Source organism: Pterocles gutturalis, unplaced genomic scaffold (genome assembly GCF_000699245.1).
Source record: "Pterocles gutturalis isolate BGI_N339 unplaced genomic scaffold, ASM69924v1 scaffold1519, whole genome shotgun sequence".
Classification (NCBI taxonomy): domain Eukaryota; kingdom Metazoa; phylum Chordata; class Aves; order Pterocliformes; family Pteroclidae; genus Pterocles; species Pterocles gutturalis.
The window spans coordinates 7989-25843 of record NW_010130236.1 but is presented as its reverse complement, the minus strand read 5'-3'; the positions used below and the strand labels follow the sequence as shown (position 1 = coordinate 25843).

Below are 17855 nucleotides of genomic sequence, written 5' to 3'. Positions count from 1 at the left end.
CTGTAGCCAGCGGGGAAAGGCACCATTTATTTCTGCGAGCTTGCACAGGGCCTAGCACATCTCACCCTCACAAGACCCTCATGGCCTAAAAATACTAATGATAGTAAGCTCCTAGGCTGAACCTCTTTGATTAGGTAAATGCTTTTGCTTTATTGACTATTCAGTCAGGCAGTTTTTGTGAACATTGAAATATCTATTTTTTTTTTTAATGTCAAGGTAACTTTTTTTTTTAAAATTTTTGTGTACAACTAAGGCCCTGCACGAACTGTCAAACCAAAGAAAATATGAATCATGTCAAATCAGGTCTGTTAATTCCTCACTGAGGTCACCTACTTAAAGTTTCTTCTTTTCTTCTGTTTGCTCTGGTCAAACTACCTTTTTGAAACAGAGCTCCCTGAAATTCCCACAGCACCTCAAAAGCAAGTAACAGGGTCACGAGCTCCACAACAGATTAAACTGCTCAGTGGATAAACAAGTCAAACTATAGATGCTGCTGCTCTCTGAGCAGGAAAAGGCAAAACCAGGCCACTGAGGGCAGGGCAGCTTTATACCCACATGCATTTTAGTGCATCCTGGATGAGAAAGGTCCCACCTCAATAATGTGAACAGACTTGGAAGAAGCAGTGTCTTTGGCACTTAAATTGGACAAACTATCCAGAATAGAAGATTTAGAAAAAGTGGCAAGGTGGAGACCATACATATCAGAGGTGGCTTGCTGTGGAGAGTCTTATCTCCACCCCTCAACCCGCAGTGCTGCCTGTCAGAAAAGCTGTTTTGCCAATTGATGGTGATAGCACAAAGGACGCAGGCACCAAAATAAGTGATAAAATAATGAGGAAAACAATACAGAGAAAATAAAGCAAGATAAGGTAAAGCAGCAAAATAATAAGCGAGCTACTATAGCACACATAAAATAAGCTAATGCACCTAATCATTACTACATAGAGTTAGCGATAGTGATTAAGAAAGATCCATCAGCAATTGCCCTATTTATACGTTACCATCATCCAGATCCACAGTCGCTGAGGTCCCTGCTCACAGCGAGGATTGGAGAGCGCTTCCTGGCAATTGGGAAATCTCTACACGGCGCATCCACTGTAGAGATGATGCTTCTGATTTTCCCTGCAAATGGTCCCCACTTTTATACAGTTAAATAAACAACTTTCTATCTTAAGCTGTGAAAAACATCTGGTGTAGGTTTTTTTTTTTCCTTGTTAACTTCTTCCTGTGCTTGGCCAGAACCTGACAAAAAGTTAAGAAGTAAAGGTATGTGGTTGTCTTTGATTATGCGTCTCTCAACAAAGCCCATCACCACCCTGTTACATTCTGTCACATAGAGGTCTGTTTGAAGGTTTGAGATAGTTGTATCTCTTTTTGACAAGTGGGGCTACTGTTACACAACTATTATCTTACAGCAAGTGTTACAGCAAAGCTCTGTAAGTCTTACAACAAAAGATTTTACAAATTGGCATATACTAATAAGGTAATACATTGCATATGTGATCAATATTATACATACTAGGTATATTGTTAGGTTGTGAGGTTCAGCTAGAGGTCAACTTTGGTTCAGGGCTTCACTGCTCAGGCCCTAGTATTTCAAAAGTGCACTCTTGGTCCCATGCAATGAGGGAGTCTGTGAGGGTGTAAGATGGTACCCACACACCATATGACCATCTCTGGACTTGGATTTACAAACACAGCCATATGCTTTATCTGGGAGGAACCAGTAGGAGGATGCTTCAGTTTGAATTTGCTGTGACATGCAAAATTGTGTTAGGGTTTAAGCCACCTGTCACCAGGTCTTTTATACTATCCGGATAGCACTGTCCCCCTTCTACAGCAGTCAAACATTTTCTCTGAAACCACAGAGATTTCATAGGTGCTTGACCTACCCATGTCCTGTTCCACAGCCCAATGACAGCCATGTCCCTCCCTTCTGAAGCAGCTGCTATTTGACACATCCTTGAACCTCTCATCTGTGTGAGCATTATGGGTCATTTCAAAGCACAGATAAAAATATACATCTTCATTGACAGAGGTCTCTTAAGTTTCTCCCTCTCTTCTACAACATTAATGTAAATGAAATTGTTCTTCTGCACTTCCACACTGTATTTCCTCAAAAAAAAAGGAGCCATCTCTGTATTCCAGAAGAGTTTTATTTAGGCAGTATTGTGTCCTATTCAAATTTCAGTTCACTCACATAGCTTGCACTCTGCAGAGTTCCATCTGACTGTCCAAAATCTCTTCATCTGCAACAGGCTTCTCTTCTTTCTTGTGTAGTCTTAGGCTATTAAGTGTTAAATCACTTTTTACATTTTTTTAAACCTACTCTTTCTACTCCTACAGTACTCCCTGGACCCCTAGTGCCCTACTGCTCTGCAATGGGAATCTAGCTTCTGCTCAGCTCTGACAGTAACCAACTCATATTGAATGTTTTCAAGTATCACTTTCAGTCATTCATCCTTTCCAGTCATCATTCCCCATTCTCATGTACATTCAGCTTTCCTAGCATTGGCATGGTTACACTATGTAAGAGTGGGAAGAGTCTTTAAGTCCCCAAGACAGGTGCACATAGCATTGCCGAGGAAAGCGGTCAGAAAAATCATATGTCACTGCCATATCACAGATTTCACTTTCTCTCATGATAAAGTGATGATTCATCACTCTCATTAGAGAGAAACAGAGAGCTGCAAAGGGCAAATCCTCTGCGCTGTCTTAGGGGATGAACTGTCCTCTGCAGTTGCTTGCTTCTCTGTGCTAGCCCTGAAGGAAGCTTTGGGCAAGCAGCTCAGATTGAGATGGCTAATTTACAGAGGCCTAAACCAGGGCATATGAATCCCATTTTAGCTTGATTTGTGGATTACTTCCTACAGCTGCTGCCAGGGAATCAAAGGCTAAAATACAAATGGCACAAATTTCTCTAGTTGTGTAACTAAATTTTGAGAAATCAAAATGACCAGAACCTGTTATTAAATCAGCAGCTCATTCAATGCCACTGAGTTCTTTATTACCAATGTGCTTGAAAATAATTTGCTGCTAGCCAGAAATCTTATACAGAAATAGTTAATAAAGTGACAGTCACCAGCATTTTAATTCACATTTGCTCTTGAAGAGGTATTGTGCCTCTTTGTGTTTCTCTAAATGTCTTGACAAATCTGACACTTCACCTACTACTACTACTACCTACAATTAGACTGATAATAAAAGGAAAATCTTTGTCAGACCTTTGCTGGGCTTCCAGCTCCCTACTAGCAGGAGTATATAGAAATAACAGGCAGCTTTCCACTAAAAGCAAGCTGACTGTAAAAATGAAGCCAGTAAGTCTAAACATAATTTGAAAACCTCACCAGTGAATCCATTCATTTATTAGAGCATGACAATCCTCTTTTTCCTCGTTTTATTTTTGATAAGGTCAATGTGGCCTCCTAATCTATTTTACTTTTTTTCCACTTCAGCTCCGGCTTAGGTCAGTCTCAGGTGTGTCCTAGGATTTTCCCAGCCTACATAATGAATTGCTCTGTGATTGCTGCTCGAACTACATTTTCACAGAAACCATTAAATGATTCATGTGTTATTTTGCAGTCTGTCTCTGTGATAACATGTTCTTGTCTTATTGCCTCAATTTCAGTTTGGCCTTTCTGCTTTGATGGGCTACTCCAGCATGCACTATAACTAGTGGATAAGCAATTGTGGAATTCAGGCCTGCAACACGCCAATCGCTTCTCTGATTTATGCAACACTGCATTTTTAAAAAATTTATTTTATACAGGAGATCAGGCATCATTCTGAGGATGACATTAATTCAAATTAGTCCAATTTTGAATTTCTTTTACTATGTATGCCAAAATATTTCAGTCTGCATTTAGAGACATTATAAATAAATGACATTAGAGACATTATAAATATTGTAGCTCAGAATCCAACCCATCACCTTTTCCTGTTGTCTTTTTTTCCTCTTAGATATTTCTTGGTTGACTTTGCTGTGCCATTAATGAAAAAGGAATAGATCCTGCCACACTTAGGTAACAGATCTGATAATATTTTGAGAATTTTTTTAATGTACATGAATTCAACTTTTATTCATAAACTCATTAGGGATGAAATCTGCTTCTGTAGGTAGGGTCAGGTCTAAATCTTTATACCACATAAATTTTCTTCCGAATCGCCAAACCAGGACCAAACCGGTTCTGAAACACTGTCTAAGCTATGATTAGCCTCTGCATTTATTTTATTGGAACAACTCATACTAGTAGTGAATAAGAACGGCAAGAAAATTGGAAAGACAAAGCAAAATATAGGCCAATGAATCACTAGTAAATCCGAACTGTATCTGAGCCAGAAAAAAAAAAAATGAAAAGCTGCTGTAACAAATCTTTGGGTCACTTCTATTCAGGCTTTTTTTACTGGACATAGAAACATGAAAGTAGGACCACACACACAAACTATAACTCCACAACGATTGTTTTATTTATTGCTCACACACAAGGGACGGGTTGGGACTGATATGCTATTAGGCTAAGCATTAACATGCTTGCCAGCCCTGTGCTACCCAAGCAATTATAAATGCAGGGGTAGAAAGATTAACTTCTGTTGCTTCTTGGAAAAGGCTGGTCGTCTGTCTTGACGAACCACTGTCTTCCTCCTCTCTGCTTCCTTATGCTGTCATGTCAGTGCCTATTTTTTTAACCTTTGATGAGTCCATGAGTTAAACCATTACTGACTACAATCAAGTCACCTCTTCTTTGTTTCCATTCTCCCATCTTTCATGGCATGAATCTTGCTGTCAGGCTACGGTAAGAGCAAGAGCTACAACTTACAATTGACTTAGAATCATAACACAGAATCATATCATAGAATGGTTAGGCTTGAGCACTTGCTGGTGAAGACTAAGGCAAAGAAGTCATTGGGTACTTCAGCCTTCTCAATATCCTGGGTAACCAGGTCTCCCGTTTCCTTCCAGACAGGGCCCACATTTTCCCTAGTCTTCCTTTCATCACTGACATACCTATAGAAATTCTTTTTGTTGCCTTTGATGTCCCTGGACAGATTTAATTCTATCAGGGCTTCAGCTTTCCCAGCTAAAGTATTTCAGTATCAGATATGTATTATATAAGCTGTATATAAGTATTATAAGGCCACTTTCATGATAGTAGGTGTGGAAGTTCTGCATACTTAAAGTGATTAAAGATTAGGGATTTTAGGGTAATCAAAACCATAGTGAAAATCTCATGTTACTGAGATTGTAACTGAAGAATACAACATTGTGGAGGCTACTGTTTGCTTTACAGATTCATATTCTACTGGTATTGTCCTTGAAACTGCTCCAGTGACAGCTCCACCCTGAAAACTTCCATTTCACAGAATCACAGAATCACAGAATGTTAGAGATTGGAAGGGACCTTGAAAGATCATCCAGTCCAATCCCCCTGCCGGAGCAGGAACACCTAGATCAGATCACACAGGAACGCATCCAGGCGGGCTTTGAATGTCTCCAGAGAAGGAGACTCCACACCCTCTCTGGGCAGCCTGTTCCAGTGCTCTGTCACCCTCACCGTGAAGAAGTTTTTTCTCATATTCAAGTGGAACCTCCTGTGTTCCAGCTTGAACCCACTGCCCCTTGTCCTATCACTGGATGTCACAGAGAAGAGCCTGGCTCCATCCTCCTGACACTCACCCTTCACGTATTTATAAACATTGATGAGGTCACCCCTCAGTCTCCTCTTTTCCAGGCTAAAGAGACCCAGCTCCCTCAGCCTTTCCTCATAAGGGAGATGCTCCATTCCCTTACTCATCTTTGTGGCTCTTTTCATTTCATCAGAGAAAGATTCTTCAGGAACCAAATCTGCTTAGAATTATGTTCCTCCTGAGATGAAGAACTCAGAACAAAGCTCATTCATTATTTAACCCTTCAGAAGATGGCTTATATGGTTGCTGAGCTGTACACGAGTTTCTGCTTAATTTCTGTTGGGGTTGACCTCCATCGAAAGAAGGAAGCTAAAGAATTCAGTGTAAAGCTAGGCGCCCAATGAGCTATCGTGCAGCACACAAGGAGAAAAAGATAGGCCATAGCTGGTCTGAGAATCCAGGTTTATGGTCTATAGGATCTCATTGGGTCCTGTTCCCGCTGGGTAAAGCGGCCAGTTCCACTGACAGTTCTTTCTTGATAGGCCACCCCCAGGCTGTGAAAAAAGGAGCCAAGTTCTCATTCACATTCTGAGAGAACTTCTGTGCCCACAAGTTCATCTTAAAAGGGTTGTCTTTTGAGATGGTGGGCATTTTCTGGTAGTCAGAGAACAGGTGGGTGAAAAGGTCCCAACCAAACCCTTCCTGCAACTGATGGAGAAGAATACAGTGTAAAAACAATGAACTCTTCGTTTCATTGGCATTATTCTCATGTTACAAGCAGTAGAAAATTCCATAGGTTTCTGCAGTGTCTTTTAGAATGAATGTAAAGTTAGATGAATGCATCCAACTTTCAGGCTTCAGAGTACAACTTACAGCACTAGAATGCAGAAAAATACACCTTCCCATTATACCGGCCTGTCAAAACAAATGGAGATGAAATATAGATTTGGAGCAGCTAGAAATGTTAGCAACCAACTATACAAGCTGTCGATTTGGGCAGAAGAAATCTTGTGCAGTAAAAAAGCATCAAAGAAGGACACTGACAGAGAACCTGGGAAGAAGGAGCACAGGAGATCAAGGAGTTATCAGACAACAGGAAGGAGAGATTATAAGCAAGGCATGCTTTGGCTAGGAATAAGAACAAAAGGAATTCAGACAGAAAAACTGCTGTTGCATGAGTAAAGAATTTAAAGTAAAGCAGAAGGGGAAACTTTGATCCTCAAGATGAGGTTAATATGAAGAGCTGAATTGGAACAACAGCATGGCACGATGCAGAATGTCTCCTCAATGCCCATAGTTCCTTACTAAGCCATGACCTACATCTCACTTTCTGATACTAAATAGATTGACTCTAAATTTTATTCCACAAGTCCTCCACCACACTGGAACAGCTAAGCAGGAGACAGCACTTCTACGTTAGGCACAACAGACAGGTTATCTACCTCTGATAATCCTCTATTGATATGGAAACTCTTGGTGCTGAGACTAGCTATGGACTAGGCAGTATCTTTTTGTGAGGAGGTTGACTGGAAGGTGGGAGACGAAGGGGTCTGGTCTTGTGCCAGGTGAAAAGCAGTAAGCCAACTTATACTGGAACAGGCTCCACACCACGTTAGGTTATGTCTGAACTGCAGAATCCAGGAGCATCTCCTGGACCCTGAGTTCAAGTATCCAACCTAGACACTTCCCAACTCCTTGTCATAACATGTCCACAGTGAAAACTGTCTGTTCCCTTCCCTGCTGCCAGTTTTCTATGGGAAGAAAACACAGGTACTTGTAAGGGTGAACTGTGATATATCCTGGACAATTGCGGGAACCAGCACCCCGGAGCATGCTGCAAGTGCTCCTTTTTCCTAGTCTAGACAGAACCTTGGAGGTCTCTGACTCTACTCCAAAGCAAGCAGTGAGGAGGTGGAGATAGAACAGTACAGACAGGACTTTTACTGTTCCATTTAAATCTGTAAATCTCTTGGGACAGTTAACTGATTTTCTAACTGTTTTATACTCTTCTTTGCAAGATCTGTGTTACAGGCTTCAGTGACCACTCTGGAGAGGTAAACCGGTGTCCAGGCTGAAATCTGAGAGATAGTATGCTCCATCAGGCAATGGCAAGACCAGAGGACACCATACTGCTATGCAAGTCTAAGGACTGGATGGAAGTTGGACCTAAACAGGCCTGAAGAAGGCTGAAGACTTCCTGAATTGAAGGAATGTGAAAAGCATCTAAATGGCAGCCAAATGTGGGGCTCAAAAAAACACAGAGGGCATTTAATAGAAAAACAAAAAAAATCATGGCTGTAATAGGGACAGTATATATAGACAAAATTCTAATTGTTCTTTCATGTCACATTTCTCTCAGCAGTCCTGTCAGTAGCCAGACAGGAGATGGAAGATCCCAGCCTGTAGAGTGTGGGTGAGACAGGGGGGCAGTGGCCAAACTGGTAAGGTGGTGTGGGAAAAACTTCCCCTTTCGAAACTGTTCCACTCTGTATAACTATTTTGATATTAATTGCACTAGGGAAAACAAATGTTGACTCTTCAGCTTGATAATTCAGGCAATTCTCTGGGATGCGGAAAAATCAGGAACAATACTCCTCCAATAAATATTTTCTTGTTCATATAAGATGTGAGAGCTCCCAGACAAGGAGGCTGAGGGATACACACCTCACAACAGTCAGTAGCTTAAGCTGTCATAAGGGACATTTGCCTTATGGTCCCCAGTTAAAATCAGGTTGAGTGTTCTCTCTATTAAACTATTAGGTGCAAGGATTAAGGGAAAGGGGAAAGGAAAAAATTTCTCTCACATGCTTCCCAAGAGAATGCACTTTAATCTAGGACAGGGTTCATAATTCAGAGTCTCAATCACAGTGAGAGATCCAGTTATGTGTGCAGGGGGATAAGCTGAACCTGTCCTCTTGCCACTTGATGGACTACACTGGCTCCACTTGGTGCATTAGCTGATACGAACACCCCACTCTTTGCTATGTTTTGTAAAGAGGAGCCTAGCCATGTAACTTACCAGTATACTGCTAGAAGCTCTTCCAGACACTTTACAACACCAAGTTTTTTTTCTGTTAACTAGCTCAATGTCCCACAGGAAATCTGCAGCAGATTAAAGAGCTGTGCCCAAGTTTGATCATCCTTTTCCCATAATGTATAATAAGCAGCAGTTCCTGTTTCTCTCCCAGGGAGAAAGATTGGCGTATTGCACTAAGCTCTCTCCATGAGTGGCTAAGCCCAAGTCTGGCAAAGGAAGGTTTTCAGGAGACATCAGCATTAGACACTCCATCTGCATGCCACTCAGGTACTTTCTGGACCCAAGATGAAGCCAGATTGTAAGCAAACAGCTACAGTCATAAGGCTGCAGATATCCTTCTGACACAGGCTTCACTGACTGCACTAAGGATACACCTACATTTCCCAGTTACCTGCAGGTATGTCTCCAGAGCAGTCCACACCTCCCAATCCTTTAGTTGAGCACCTTTCTTCAGATACTCTCTTATATGTTCCTCTTGACACTGTGACCTAAGTGCCTGATGGGCCTGATGCTTAGGAATCGTCAGCACCTTCTCATGAACATAGACAGACCAGAGGTTGCAGGTGGCCTCTGTGGTATGATTGGGAAACTCCCATGCTTGCTGCTGTTGATTGTGTCCCAGCTCATGCAGAGGACCCAAAGACCAGCAGTTTGCATGTGCTTCATGTCCAACATCTTCACTGAATCTAGATGGCCCATGATGGGGTAGCCAGTATGCATCCAGCCTGTGAGAAAGACAGGTACCAACACACATCATAAATGCCCACCCCAGTGCCTCTCAGACATAAATGACTATTTTTTTTATTTCTCTAATGCCTTTCCTCCATCTCACAAACCACACTATATTACAGTTTTGCCTGCTTTCCCTTTTTATACATAAGCATACTCTCAAGGTTGGACTGAGGCTGAAACTTTAGGAGGAGTGAAAAAGCCTGACCATTGCCCAGAATACACCTGAACTCGCACAAACTGAGCACAGTTGATGCCAACCCAACCATGCAATAATGTGATTAAGCACCCTGGAGGACCTTGAGTCTTCCTACGTAGAGTGTGGATACTTCAGCTACCTCTTTTTTAATAAGTGGGTGGATGCATGCATTTAGCAGCCACCAGCACTCAAGAAGTTCAGGTCCAGAAATGTGAGTGAAACCATTTAGTCCACCGAAAACAGAAGGGATTTTTACGTCTGAAGGCTACGATCTTTTTAACTGGCATTTGCTCAGGATAGCAGAAATTACCACTCCCAAAATGTGCGACAAATTACTTCCGTGTAGCTTAGCAAAGGGTTAGGACACCAGGGTTCACGCCAAGCCCTTGTCTCATTGTGGGATTATGAATTTAACCAGTCTATTTTGAAAAAAAACTGAACAAAACTTTTATTGCAAAAAGTTCCACATTTACCATATAATTTGACTCTAGATCTAATGCACTCAGTTCACAACTCTAAAAGCTGGGTTGGGGGAGCATCAGCTGTAAAACTACAGACTCATGGGCTTTGACAGTGTGTTTCCCAGAAGCACTAAAATAAGTGAAAAAAGCTGGAAAAGTTCACTGCTGTCCCTGTCTCACAGTCTTACAGCTCAGCTATACTCCCGTTATTACTAGGTCAACTACATCCTTCACCACTAGTTCAGGGATACTGCAGCGACTTCTTTCACTGCACTGTACTTGCACAGATAATTCCTTCACCCTTCACCAGCATTAAAGTCACATTCTGTAACATATATACATTGGAGACATGTGATCACTGCTGGCTTCTTTTATTGTGTTTTTTTTCCTGGTCCTTGTACAGTAAAACAGACAGCATGTGTCTGCAGGATCAGACAGAAACACCTGAGTTAACTTTCCATTTCAGCTGCAGAGAGCTCACTGCAAAAAAATACCTAAACAGGTAAGCATTCATCTTCTATTTTGCAGAGAACAGGATCCCAAGTACCTAGTCTATATCTGATACAGATGTACACCTACATGAGCCATAGTGACAGCACTGTGAAAGGACCGTATGAGAGATCTTGAGAGACAGAACTAAGTTTGTGTGGTGATTAAAAGGGTCTAAATCACCTTAGCCGGTTCTCTTTGCACAATAACAAAACAAATACACCTACCTTTAAGGAGCACGCATGCTCAATTATCCTGCCAGCACACAGAAATAAGAGGAATGCAACCGTGGAGAGTGGGAAACAAGGTGAAAAATGCTGACAGTGCATTGAAAGTGCCACTGGGTGGTAGCAGTAGGAAAGGACTGAGAAGGCAGCAAAACCTATAAGGAGAAAACCCTTCTCCGTGCTATTTTTGAGTGCTCACCTGACAAATACATCAGTGTAAACAGAAGCCAAACTAGAGACAACTTACCTTCAGACCAGCACCGACCACCAGGCAGTGTGCCCTTCAGGAAAATAAAGTCCCGTACTCCTCCAGGCTGTCTTACCTAAAAGGTAAGACAACAGAATAGTCAAGTACTTCTTCAGTTTAGTGTTATGGATTCCAGAGATTTCAAGCTGCAATAGAATAATGTTACATTATTTTCTTCTCCCTTGCTCTACACTCACGGAACTGTCTCACGTTTTATCCAACCTGTCAGAAATATAGTTTTAAAGCAATAGGGTAGCAGCGTGAACAAGATCATCACACCATTAGCAAGCAAGCCCACCCAAATTTGAACTTCTGGAAATGACAAGTTTAAATGTGTTTATTAGCACCTTTTAAAAATAAGAAGGAGAAAAAAAAAGAAACCAAAACCCCAACACCTCCTCCAGTCAGATCCTCTTACCCTAAAGCCCTCATAAGATGTCCATACTGTAGTGGTATTTAACACTGTTAAAGTTGTAATGGTCATAAAACATTTCCTAAATAATAGACTGATAGTGACATTGCATTTTTCCTTACTGACTTGTCCAGCACAAGCTGCGGCCTGCATTAATTACCATTTCTAGCTGACTGAAGTTATGAGAAAGCCTAAAAGTACTATCCTATGCTACGTACAACTGCAAGATGGGTACCCCACCATACCACAGAATCACAGAATCACAGAATGTTAGAGATTGGAAGGGACCTCGAAAGATCATCTAGTCCAATCCCCCTGCCGGAGCAGGCCACCCAGATCAGATCACACAGGAACCACTATAATTCAGCATGTTTCTAGACAGTCCTCCCCTGGAAATGCAAGTCTCCTCTGCCTAGATCTCTGTAAACACTTGTGATACACAGTGCAAAACTGATCCATCTCTACTGTATTGATCAGGCAAAAATCCACTCCCTAGTTCTAACATAAAGGTTACTCAACCATATTTCAACACAAATAGCAGAAGTCCTAAAATAGCTGAATTGTCATAAAGCACCCAACTTACAAGCTTTCCTGTCCTCCAAGAAAGCAAGACCAGTTTTGTCAAGCAAAACCTAATCCAAGGAAAAATGCAAGTTAGACCACGTCACAATGTTTCACGAATTCATTTCAGTTTTGCCGAATTTGCACCAAAGGTAGTTTTTGAAATGGTGTTCAGGGTTTGCTAGCATTTCTTCCTTCTTTATGTGAAATTACATAAATTCTGAATATTTCTGGTCAAACAAAATACTGTGCTCAATCCAATGCATTCAGTTCAGCCAACCCTAACAATTTTCCCCTTTTGTTCTGACTCATTAGTGAAGAAAGGCAGCAGGACTTTCACAGTGTTTCAGAGCACCAAAAGCAGGGTTGGCCACAAAAAGAGCCTGTCTGCCGCTGCACAGAGGTCAGACTGCTCACAAGCCCACAGTGAAATTGCACATCTGTGCTCATGTTCAGACACAGACACACGCGCAGTGAAGACAGGCACTCCGCCCATCCCAGCAATAGGATGCTTCAAGAGGAAGGGAGACAGACTCCTCACCTGGGTTTGTGCCATCAATTTCCACAGTGCCGAGGAGAGCACAGACCCCAGCAGCAGACTCCTGCTATTTGTCATGGCGAGAGACAGCTCAGTTGCCATGCAGAGAAGGACTGCCTCTTTGGAGATGCTCTTTATGGGGCAGTGCCTGCTGACATGTGGGATGCCATCTCTCTGAAGCAGTTTGGTCAGGATGTGGTGGAGCGAGGCACATGCAGGGCAGTCCGTGGGCTGGGATGTGCAGAAAGGCAGTGCAGTCTTGTGCTAGCCTTTGCAGTCAGTCCTTCAAGGGGGCCTTCAGGTCCTCGTGTTTGTCTACATGCCTGTTGAAAAGAGCGAGCGCCTTGTGGAAGTAGTAGCGCTCCCCAGACCTCACGGCTGGGTACTTAGCTGCCTGGACACTTTGCCACAGGATGCTCACTCCAAATCAGTTCAGGATTTTGTTGCCAGGATATTTTGCCACAGCAGCTTTGCCATGGTTCTCAGAAGCCCAGTACCAGGCCTGGCCTCCAACCAGTAGGCCGCTTCCCTCTGCCACGAAAGATGAACCCTCTCCGCCTCTCTGCCACTGGAAGAAGAGCAGCAGTACATGCTAATGTCAGCTGTGACATCTGTGACTTCACCTTTTCCTGAGAGAGGAGGCTACACAGTTTCTTCAGGCTGGAGCCTACCTGTTTCCTCCGGGATGCCATCCACACCCGCCAGCCCCTTTCTCCCAGCATCCAGCCAGCTGAGAGCATTGAGCAGGAATCTGGCCAGCTTTGGGGAGAACAGCTGGCTCTCAGGGGTTGCCACCACAACACGTCCTTGGCCATAGTGTGCCGCAGCAAAGAGGCAGCAGTGCGAGCTGTCCAGGCAGAGCGGGAAGGAGAGTACACCGTGCACCAGCAAGATGGAGGGTATGCCCCCGTCACCAAATCCAGCTCTGACACACCACACAGGAGAAACTCAAGGATGAGGTTGGCCTGGTGCCTGCAAAACCAAGAGGGGTCCAGGTTAGCCCCCACCCCAGACACCTTTGAACAACAGGCCACCTTGTCCATCCCTGCCTCTTCTTCCTCCCTCACTACATCATGTTGCCAGTCATTTCATTTAAAAAAAAAATCCTTTTAAAGCTTCATTTTGCTCCTTTTAAAGCTTCATTTTTTTTGCAGCCAAGCAAATCTGCAAGAATCTCAGCACTCATTTAAAAAAAGGGGAGAAAGAAAAGGTCACAAGGAAGTTTCTACACCTCTGGCTTTGAAGAGCAGCTTGAAAATCTAAATACATTGCAGAAACTCAAAAATCAGAAGACTTTACGTATTTTTTAAACTGCAGGTTTAAGCTGCAGATGATGTGGTAATTGGCATCTCCTATACAGAAACTTTCTCCATTTATCCCACCTTAGTCATTATCAACAAGGCAAGCCCAAAAGATTTCTTCGTGTCTTCTTCCAGCCTCTGCCACTGTTGAGAACTGAAGAAAGGATAGCTGGGCTAGATGGGCAGACACACAGCTAGACAAATAATGAGTGACTAGAAGTTGAATCAGGCCCCTAACACATAGTCCTCACACTACTACTAGTTGGTTTCCACAATACAGATGATAGTGTGCAAGGCCCTCTTATCTCTAGCTATTTCCATATAACTCCTGTATGTGATTGTGGAGAGAGACATGTTGAATTACTCTCGTTTGCTTTGTTTACGCTTTGTCCTGGTTCTGCCAAACACAGTTTTCCCCCAGCACCTGGAAATAACCTGTTGTTACGTGGCCATTGCATCCAACTCAGCAAGAATAAATGGTGCTGACCTCCTGCAAGCCCATAGGACAGGAATTAAATCTCTCCTTTGGTTATTACTTTACTGAGACCCTTTGTCACACAGAGTATGTGGCCCAGGCACGTGGCAGAGCACCCGCCTTAGTCTGCAAAGGCCAGCAGGAAGGCCCAGATGCACAGAGTTGTTGTGTTGCACGGACATTAAGTATCTAAATTTCTCTGTGGCTCTAAATCCAATCAAAACCACCAAAAAGCACCCTAAACAAGGTATAATCAATCCTTAGTTACCACTTAAAGTCTTGTTAATTGCTACGCAGTATTTCTCTGCTGAATTTTCCACCCCTCTCCCTCTTCCGTTCACTGTGCATGAGGCAGTGGGAACATGCCCATGCACTGCAGGTGGGAACAAGAATCAATCAGCAAATTTTAATTAAGTAACTTCATTTGTTAGCTGTGTCATAAGCACTTCATGGAATTAAACAGAAGAGTTTTCTACTACTTTTATTGGGAAACAAATTGAGCATCCAGAAAGTATCAAATCCAGTTATTTGTTTGAAAATACTAGAAATTTAATATTATATATCCACAAGGAAAGGGCTGTGAAGGAAAGACTTGTAGGGAATTTTATTGTAATTGTTGCAGCTTCCGCTGCAGTGAAATTAAGCTGCCACACAGAAGAAGGGCAGCAGCACTCATGCTTCTCAGAGAGATGGGAGGCACAGCCTGGCACACCCACTGGCAAAGGCAGGTGGAGGATGACGGCAGAGCAATGCCCAGGACTCTGCTGCCTGGTCAGCTGTGCAATACGAGACAAACAGCCCTTACTTAGTTTTACACCTGCTGCTCCAGGAGAGAGGGGCCCAGGCTAGAATCCCAAACTGGGAGCACAGAGATTTCCTGCCCACAGCCTAACAGTCAGAAGCTGAGAACAGAGATAAAACCCAGCCCACCTTCTCAGCTCTGTACCAGCTCCAGGGTTTAACTTACAGAAGGTGAATTTCTGCAAGTAACAGGCTAAACAGGGTTAGCAGCTGCCAGCCAGATCCTGGCCCAGAGGGCTGGTCTGATGCTCCACCTCCAACCTGGTTTTGAACTGTGGGAATGCTGTCCTGGAGAGACACACATGTGGAGAGAGGGAGAGGATTTCCTCCTGCTGTCCCCGTGTTGATGGGTATTGCACTCAGGCACACTTCAGGCAGACTGCTCTACATGATGGCTCCCCTCATTTCCTTCGCCTTGAATGAATTCCCTGGCCCAGCTGCCCTGGAAACAGTCAAAGACACCATTCTTTCCAATTGCAAACAGCATGAAAGTCCCCCTTAAATTGGAAGACAACATTTACATCCCATCCTGGCTATTAAAGAACTAGCATTTGCCATCATCCTTGCCTCTCACCTAAGAATCTTCTATAATCACCGCACCTGCATAACCTGATCAGTTGTTTAAATAGAGAGCAATTCAGATACTCATGGGACAATTAATGGGATCTTGGGAATTTTCTTCACAACTTTGAACATGCCTTTCTCCACAGCCTTTTCTGTGAAGTACATGCCAGCCACGCTGGTCACCTGGTTCCCAGGGAATTCAAACAGCACCGTCTCCTTGCCATGTTGACTAGCCCAGTGCAAGGCTTGGCCTCCAGTGAGCAGCCCTCCACCTCCCTTTACAAAGCCAACCAGGTCTTTTGCCTGCCTGCTGTCACAGGCATCCATACAGCACACCCTCAGGGAGGGGCCAAGCTCTGCCCCAGCCTGTACTTTGGTGCTGGCCCTGAGCAGCAGCTGGGAGAGGGAATCCAAAGGAGGATGGACCCCAACCAGTGCCTCGAGGAAAGGCTTGAGCCACTCCACAGCACTTCTGAGGAACTGGGAAAACTTGGAGTCTTTCAGGATTCCCTCGTGGGAAACAACCACCATCAGGCCCTTCCCATACTATGAAACGGCGTTCAGAACCTGCTTCTTACAGCTCACAAGAACAGGGTAGGCATCTTCTCCAACAAGTAGCAGCTCAAAAGGCACAAAACCGCCACTTAAGTCCCATGGCCCAACACCATCCACTAAAAGCTCACAGGTAGCAGAGGGTTTCATCTTCAGGTCATTCCTGTCTGGTGGAGGGAAGACCAACATTCATTACAGTATGGCTCAGGAATAAAGAACAGCTGTAACAACCCTGTGGGGTTATTTCTTTGTTGAACTCCAAAAAAACCAGGAATAATTTACTGGAAGCAGCTTTGCAGATCCAGCTCTTTCAGGGATTTGGGATTTTTTTTGTTTGCTTGTTTGGCTTTGTTATCACACTATTTACCATTTAAACAGAAGTGGCAAGTGTATCAAGATGATGGAGGAAAAGAAAAAGAAAGTGACTGTTTCAATAAATCCTGCTATGCATCATGGAGGAGAACAGGGAAAGAAAGGTATTCACTTTCCCAATAACAATATATTTGGAGACAGAGAGTGCTAGAGGCTCCAGGAAGTCTACTAGGAACTTGCCTGGTAGAGGTGGTTTACATGGAAATAGCCAGAAAACAAAAGGACCTTATCAACACAACACATAGCAAACATGCAGTTCACATTTTATCTCCTAATTGGATACGTACAGAGTGACACACAGTTGCTGCCAGATGTTATTCCAAAGTTGTACCCTTCTACCTCCATTTAGGCACTATAAGCCCTTGCTTAGGAGGTGCTGTGAGGGGGAGGAGAGTCAGCAGAAATGATGGAGACAACTGGCTTCCCCGGAATAACTGACAGTTTAAGTCACAGAGTACATAGGAGAGTAGGTCTGGGCTCACGAGGTTCATGCCCTAATTCCTTGATCCAGGCTGCCACATCAAGGAAATAGTTTCCCTTTTCTGTAGCTTTGTTCCACCTATTTCCCCATCTATGAAGTAAGGAGAGTGGTACTGACCTTGATTGCCAAGCCTTTTAAGGTCTATGGGTGACATGTTCTCTATTTAGGCTCCCTCAGTTTGGCTTAGCTCTTCAGCAAAATTATCTTCTGCTGAGCTGAGGCTGCTGTGACTGTGCAAATAGCAAGGTTTTGAGGTAGAGAGTCCCACCTAGTCCCTGTCACTCAGGATTCACATAGCTGACTTGGAGCACACCTATAGCAAGGGAAGGAGCTGCTCTGGGTGGGGGGGGAGGGCTGGCCCTTTCCCTGGCAGCATCCCATGACAAACAACACTGGAGCAGTGTTTTCTGGTCTCCACATGCATTTCGTATTTGGCTACACTGAAAACAAATCCTTGGCATGCAAACACAGGAAAATGAAAAAACCTGGAGAAGTAGCATCCTTCATTTGGATTTGTCACAAGCCCCAGGGTGCTCAGAAACAGCAACCTGATCAAGAATTACAGTATCATTCCCATTGTTTATCCTCTGGACATGCCTGGAAGCTCCTGTTTTTCACCCAAACTCTTGTGAGACTCCAATCTGATTTATAAGTCAAAGCTGATGATTAACGTAGGATTAAACCAGCATTGCCCAGTAATTTAGTGGGTGTTTGCTGGCTTAGTCTGAATTCCAGCTTTGTTTCCCTGGGTTTGAACAAGCCCTACATTTAAAGGAAAATACAA

General features: G+C 43.5%; 1 pseudogene; it reads right to left on the bottom strand.

The window, feature by feature from the left end:
- Positions 1-6088: 6088 nt before the first annotated feature.
- Positions 6089-16368, bottom strand: LOC104466627 (annotated as a pseudogene).
- Positions 16369-17855: the final 1487 nt, after the last annotated feature.